Genomic DNA, 7,221 nt, shown 5'->3' with positions numbered 1-7,221 from the left:
GCCCCAATTCCCATGGGGTGATGCAAAGAGGGTCCGTTCACACCTGAATACACAGCAGGTTGTGTTACAGGAGAGGGACTCTGGGTGTGAGAGCCCAAATCTTTCATAATGTGCAGTAAGCTTGCCTGGCCCACTGTCCAAAGGGAGGCACTGTCTTACTCACTTTACTATGCTAGATAGTACACAATTCCTATCTTTCAAGACTCTTCCGCATACAGACATCCTGGAAAAAATAGTCCAGAACAGAGGTGATCAGTGCCTCTGCTCCTAAGATGAACAAACACATGGAAGACCATGTGGAACTATCTCCCAACAGGTTATGTCTCTTACTGGATATGATTAAGAATCAGTGAGACTTCCCCTTGAATAAGTCAATCAAGGTGACTTCCAGCCCGGGCTGGGGCAATGGGATGACCCAGAGGGATGGGATGGGGAGGGAGGAGGAAGGGGGGTTCAGGATGGGGAACACATGTAAACCCATGGCTGATTCATGTCAATGTATGGCAAAAACCACTACAATATTGTAAAGTAATTAGCCCCCAACTAAAATAAATAAATTTATTAAAAAAAAAAAAAAAAGGAAGCATAAGAATCAGTGAGACTTCCCCTTGAATAAGTCAATCAAGGTGACTTCCAGCGGTGACTTCCCAGTCAGTCAAGGTGACTCAGTGGTTAGATTTTGCCTTCCAATTCAGGGGATGCAGGTGGGATCCCAGCTTGCAGTGCTAAGATCCCACATGGTAGCGACCAAAAAACCAAAACAGAAGAAAACAATGTTGCAACAGACTGAATAAAGACTTTAAAATGGTCATCAAACAAACAAAAATCTTAAAAAATAAAGTCAAATTTTACTTCCCTCTGATTGTTGGTTGTGGGTTTGTTTGCTTTTATATAGTGCATATACCTAGCACTTATCTCACAAAAATAAAATGCATTAATTCGTGTAAGTTCTTACTGCTGCCTAGTATCAGAGTGGTTGCTAGTTTAAGGCCACAGAATGGCAGTGGATTGTGCAAAGAAATTCCTTCCTAACCCTAACCTATAGTCCAGTCTGATTGATTGACAGAGGCAGCCCAATGTGATGGAACAGCAAAGTATAGAAGAAAGTCTTAGCTTTATGGTTTACCAAGTGTGTGAACTTAACCACTTAACTTAGTAAGCTTCATTTTCCTCATCTAAATGCTGTCTAATTTATTGGGTTATTGTAGCATTTAAATGGGGAAATTATGTGATAAATAGTGTTTGGCACACAGTGATTGTGCTCAGCAATAGTAGTGAACTAATGCTATGTACTGGTAATTGCCCAAGTCAACCAATTCAAGGTTAACAGTGAAAGTTGCTTTCAGAGTACTTTCATATCTACCTGCATCCCTTCAGCATCCTTAGTCCACCCATTAAAGAAGAATTTACTGACTAGCAATCATCTACCAGGAGCTGTGGACCTGCAAATTCCCTCCAGCTGCTCAGGACTCCACATTTGGTCCAGTAATAGGGGCAGGCAATGTCTTATTGAAAGTCATGTCTTAAAATTATGTAACATGGCTTCTTAAGATCTAAGAATCCTAGACTTTGAATGGAAGTGATTGGTGTGTGAGAATTCCAGTTCCTTAAGAATACACTTTTCTTCCCTAAATCTGTGTTTCCCAACCTTCACTATCTGAGATACGACTTGGAAACACTAGGAAAATCTTCCTCATTCCCTGACCTTCACCTTCTAATTGAGAGCTCCTGCCATCACTTTCTTCCGTCTTATCCACACATCGACTTTATATCCATCCTATTTCCTACTCTCTCTTTTGTTTTCTCTTTTTTAATTTAATCAATCATTGATCCATTCATTAAATGGATATTTCTGTGCCTACCATGTATGAATCATGCAGCTGAATGTACTCCAAACACACTAGATAACTGCTGCTGCTGCTAAGTCACTTCAGTCGTGTCCGACTCTGTGCGACACCATAGATGGCAGCCCACCAGGATTCCCCGTCCCTGGGATTCTCCAGGCAAGAACACTGGAGTGGGTTGCCATTTCCTTCTCCAATGCATAAAAGTGAAAGTGAAGTCGCTTGGTCGTGTCCGACTCTTCGCGATCCCATGGACTGCAGCCTACCAGGCTCCTCCATCCGTGGGGTTTTCCAGGCAAGAGTACTGGAGTGGGGTGCCATTGCCTTCTCCAGTAGATTAATGCAGGAGGCATCAAAATTTGAGGTTATAATATGATCCAGGTTCATAAAGAACATTAATCTAGTTTGGATTTCAGAGACAGTCATACATTAAAAAATTGAAAGAAACAAGCACAATTATGCAATCATACCAGATTCACACACACACACACGTACAAATGGAGCCCAAGGCTCATTTTTTCTTTAGCGAACTCATCACTGCTCTCAAACTCAAGTCACAAGTATTAGCACATGAATTGAGTACTAACCTATGGAGACACCAGCATACGGTTTGTTATTTGGGCTGGGTAACAGATATACTACATGTTGGATATACTACATATACAGATATACTAAGTATGCTAGAGTCTCTACTTAGAGTTGCAGGAATGAGGGTGAGGGGCAGATCGTAAGTAGGGTCTGGCTGGGTCATTGTCAGTTCTCTGGCAAGCAAGAGGCAGCAGTGTTGCAGAATATTAAACACCTCTGCTATCCCTAGCCATGAGGCTGAGCTGGATATGTCAAAGGAAAATCTCTTTTAAAACCTTGAAGAAGCAGGTTATGTTGACAGTAATAGTTTGCTAACCTGCACTTGGCTAGATGGTGCTTGGTAAGTGATTGTTGAATGAATAAATGAATGTGCAGTCTTCATTATCTGGGGTTTTGCTACCTTCCTTCATCTTGGACACTGAAAGATCCTGGGCACACAGCCCTCCAAGAATACTCAAATTGGGATTTCTCTGGTGGTCCGGTGGTTAAGAGTCTGCTTGCCAATGCAGGGGACACAGTTTCAATCCCTGGTCCAGGAAGATTCCACATGCCACAGAGCAATTAAGCACCACAATTACTGAGCCCGTGTTCTAGAGCCCGTGCTCCATAAGGAGAGAAGCCATCACAATGAGAAGCCCGTGCACCGCAACTAGGTAGCCCACCCACTGCAACGAAGACCCAGTGCAGACAAAAACAAATAAAACTTTTAAAAAAGAAGACCCAAATTGTTCCATGTCTGATTATGTCCTCTGTTATAAATCACAGAATCATGGATCCAGACAGCCTAATTTCAATCCTGAAAGACTCAGGGAAGCATTGTGTCTACTCAGGAGACTCAGAATCTGAAATGAAACTCACAAGCATTGTTAGCCATAAAATGCCAAGAAAAGGGGAAGATTTCCCTCAGGCAGCAAGTGCCATAGCTCCTTTCCTCCAGACAGAGGAGGAAAGGAGAGCTTTTGTTTTCTTTTGTTTTCAGAGCTTTGACTATCTATCCCAGAAGAGTAGAATATCTGGGAAGCCCTCACTAAAGATTCAGTCTCTAAATTTCAGAGAAAACAGAAAACCGCTTTGAGAGAAAGAACAAGAGAATCTATTTCAGACAAAGAGTGCAACCTGGAGATTTTCCGCATTATATTACTTTAAGTGATATACTCTGTTACCAATCTGAGAATACATCAGTATATACCAAAACGATTATCCTTCAAGTCCTAGAGGAGTTTATTTACTTTTATCTTTACTTAATAAACATTTGTAGATATTTTAGTAGTTACCAAGCACCCACCTATTTACTGTATGTATACTGTCTCATTTAATCTCCGTGTGTGCTGGCTAAGTTGCTACAGTCATGTCTGACTCCTTTGCGGCCCTATGGACTGCACCCTGCCAAGCTCCTCTGTCCATGGGCTTCTCCAGGCAAGAACACTGGAGTGGGTTTCCTTTTCCTCCTCTAGGGGACCTTCCCCACCCAGGGATCAAACCCGCATCTCGAGTCTCCTGCAATGGCAGGTGGTTTCTTTACCACTAGCACCACCTGGGAAGCATTTAATCTTCAAAACACCCCTAAGAGGTGGATAGCAGTGCTATCCACAACTGTCACTGCAAACATATTAGAGTTCAGATCGGGAAAATGGGCTGAGAGAATAATTAAGGTCAGAACTCAGAAACTGCAGAGCTAGACTCTGAAATTGGAAGTGTCTGATATTAAATTTCATGCTCCCTTGTTTGGAAGCAGTAGTGAATACTCCACTGTCTCAATGCCATCCTTCTGTACATTTATCTTGAAAACAAAGAAATTTGAAAGGTTATACATCATATACATTCATTCCATCAATGAGATGACCCCTAAAGGAGATAGGAAAGAAACACAGAGGTAAAGGAAAATCTGAGAATATAGGCTATCACAGAGCCAACTAATACTGTTTAAAATTTTTGATTGTTGTTCAGTCACTAAGTCATGTTCGACTCTGCGACTTCATGGAGCACAGCATACCAGACCTCCCTGTCCTGAACTATCTCCCAGAGTTTGCTCAAGTTCATGTCCATTGAGTCAGTGATGCTATCCAGTCATCTCAGTATTAAAAAGAAAAGGCATCACTTGGCTGACAAAGGTCAGTATAGTGAAAACTATGGTTTTTCCAATATCATGTATGGATCTGAGAGTTGGACCATAAAGAAGGCTGAAAGCTGAAGAACTGATGTTTTTGAATTGTGGTGCTGGAGAAGACTCTTGAGAGTCCCTTGGACTCCAAGGAGATCAAACTGGTCAATACCAAAGGAAACCAACCCAGAAAATTCATTGGAAGGACTGATGCTGAAGCTGAAGCTCCAATATTTTGGCCACCTGATGCAAAGAGCTGACTCATTGGAAAAGACCTTGATGCTGGGAAAGATTGAGGGTAGAAAGAGAAGGGAGCAGCAGAGGATGAGTGTAAAAAACAAATTGTTTGGGGTAGAAATAATAGATGTTGTTTAGTCTCTAAGTGATTTCTGTCTCTTTTCCACCCCCATGGACTGTAGCCTGCCTGGCTCTTCTGCCCGTGGAATTTTCCAGGCAAGAATACTGGGGTGGGGTTCCGTTTCTCACTTCAGAGGATCTCCCCGACCTAGGGATCAAACTCATGTCTCTTGCATCTCCTGTATTGGCAGGAGGATTCTTTACCACTAACGCCACCTGGGAGACCCAAGTACATTTAAATTTTTTTTTTTGCCTGTGTTATGTTTGTCAAAGTTGTGGAAAAGCATATGGTATTTTTATAAAATGATTTGGTTATCTTGTCATATTTTTCTAAGCTTTTATACACTATACATAATAAGGGTAGGTTACAAAAGAATCACTTGTTTCCTCAAAGTTTTAAACTATCTGAATATTTTTTAAGGTAATTCTTTGACTACTCATCCATTTAGTCCTTGGTTGCTGATATATTCAAATTTTCTACTTGTTTTTAAGTCAGTTTAATAAAACACTTTTCTCAGGCAAAATTCATCCATTTCACCAGAGTTCCAATTTATTGTCATAGAGCTTTATAAAGTGTGTTTTTCAGAATTTAAATGCTTCTGTTTATTATTATAAGTCCTTCTCATTTCTTTTTTCTCTCTTTCAAAAGTTTGATTTTCTTTTTCTTTTCAAAGAAATGGCTCTTGGATTCAATCCTATTCTGTTATGCAATTCCTTAATGTCTGTATTATTTCTTCATATTTCTTTTTTAAGAAATACACACATCTCCCATGTGCATCTTAATTTGCTACCCAATTTTACTTGTTGTTCTTCCTCATCTTATTTCTTTAGCACTTCCCCTTGTCTTACAAATCATCCTCATGGTATGGGGTTGATGATTCTCACAGATTCTCCCTTCTAGCTTTCTGCTCTTGTTTCGTAATGGTCTTGTCTTATTATATCTCATAGATCTTGTCAAGAGTTTTCCAAAGATTTGGGGGGAGTTCCATCATAAACAAAGGCCCACTCTTCCTTTGAGTCTTTGGTCATTTTCCTCTTTCCGTATATTTGTAAATACAGAGGATTGCTTATTTTCTGTTTGTCTGGGGGTTTTGTTCTTATTGCTTATCTTGCCTGCACAATAGCCTTGTGTTTGCCTGTGGGCGGGATGCATGGTGTTGCTTGGTTTCTTTCACAGCCCATATGTACTAAGGCTTCCTTATGTACAGGGTTTTCCTGGTGGCTCATACAGGAAGAATCTGCCTGCAATACAGGAGACCCGGGTTCAATCCCTGGATCTTGAAAAGATCTCCTGGAGGATGAAATGGCAACCCACTCCAGTGTTCTTGCCTGGAGAATTCCATGGACAGAGGAGCCTGGTGGGCCTCAGTCTGTGGGGTCAGAAAGAGTCGGACACAACAGAGCAACTGACGCTTTCAACACTTTTTTCACTAATGGAATAACTTCCTCATATTGTTATCAGCAACACAGATCCAATCACAATTTCTTGTGCTGGCCTGCTTTATTCTTACGTTCTTCTGAAGGACATATAATCCCACATGGGATTATATCCATACTCTTCTATACTCATAATTCAGAATATATATAAAACTAAACCTGTAGTATTAACTTGTGTTACCAGGAGTGTTCTGCCAGCCTTGACCCCCATCAGCAGCATTTTCCTAGTGCCTAGGGTCCAGCATCTCTTGGAATCATTTATTCATTCAACCAACATTTACTGCACCACCTTACATGTATAATGTACTGCTCCTCACCTCTGTCTCTCCTTGTTTTCTGAGAAGCTATTTTATGAGTCTGCTAGTCTTACAAGAATACTCAAAAGATGTGAGCAGAAAGGGGAAATGTTTGCACTCCCTCAAAGTAGTATCCATTTAGAAAAGGGGCAGTGAATTAATTCAGACTGTTACAGCAGATATACCATAGGTTGGTGGCTAAAACAACCGTTATTTCTCATAGTAGTGGAGGTTGGGAAGCCCAAGATCAAAGTGTTGACACAGCCCTTTCTGGTGAAGGTCCTCCTTCTTGGTTGGTAGATGGCCATCTGCTCATTGTCTCCTCATGGAGCAGAGGACAAATTGTTATGTCTTAAGCGTTCCTCTTACAGGGTGCTGATCTCATTCATGAAGGCTCCACTCTCAGGACTGAATTGCAACCCAGACCCTCATTTCCTCATAGCATATGAGGGGTTAGAATTCCAGTATATGAATTCAGGGGCAGGGCCACAAGCATGCAGTCCATAACAGATGGAGACATCATTTTCTGGTATTTTAATAAAGACCTGGGCCTCTGATCCAGAATGAAACATAAAACAAAGGAAGAAGAATAGTCCTT

This window comes from Giraffa tippelskirchi, chromosome 10 (genome assembly GCF_054371585.1).
Source record: "Giraffa tippelskirchi isolate mGirTip1 chromosome 10, T2T-mGirTip1v1.2.pri, whole genome shotgun sequence".
NCBI classification, from domain to species: domain Eukaryota; kingdom Metazoa; phylum Chordata; class Mammalia; order Artiodactyla; family Giraffidae; genus Giraffa; species Giraffa tippelskirchi.
Note: the sequence above shows the minus strand (reverse complement) of the source record.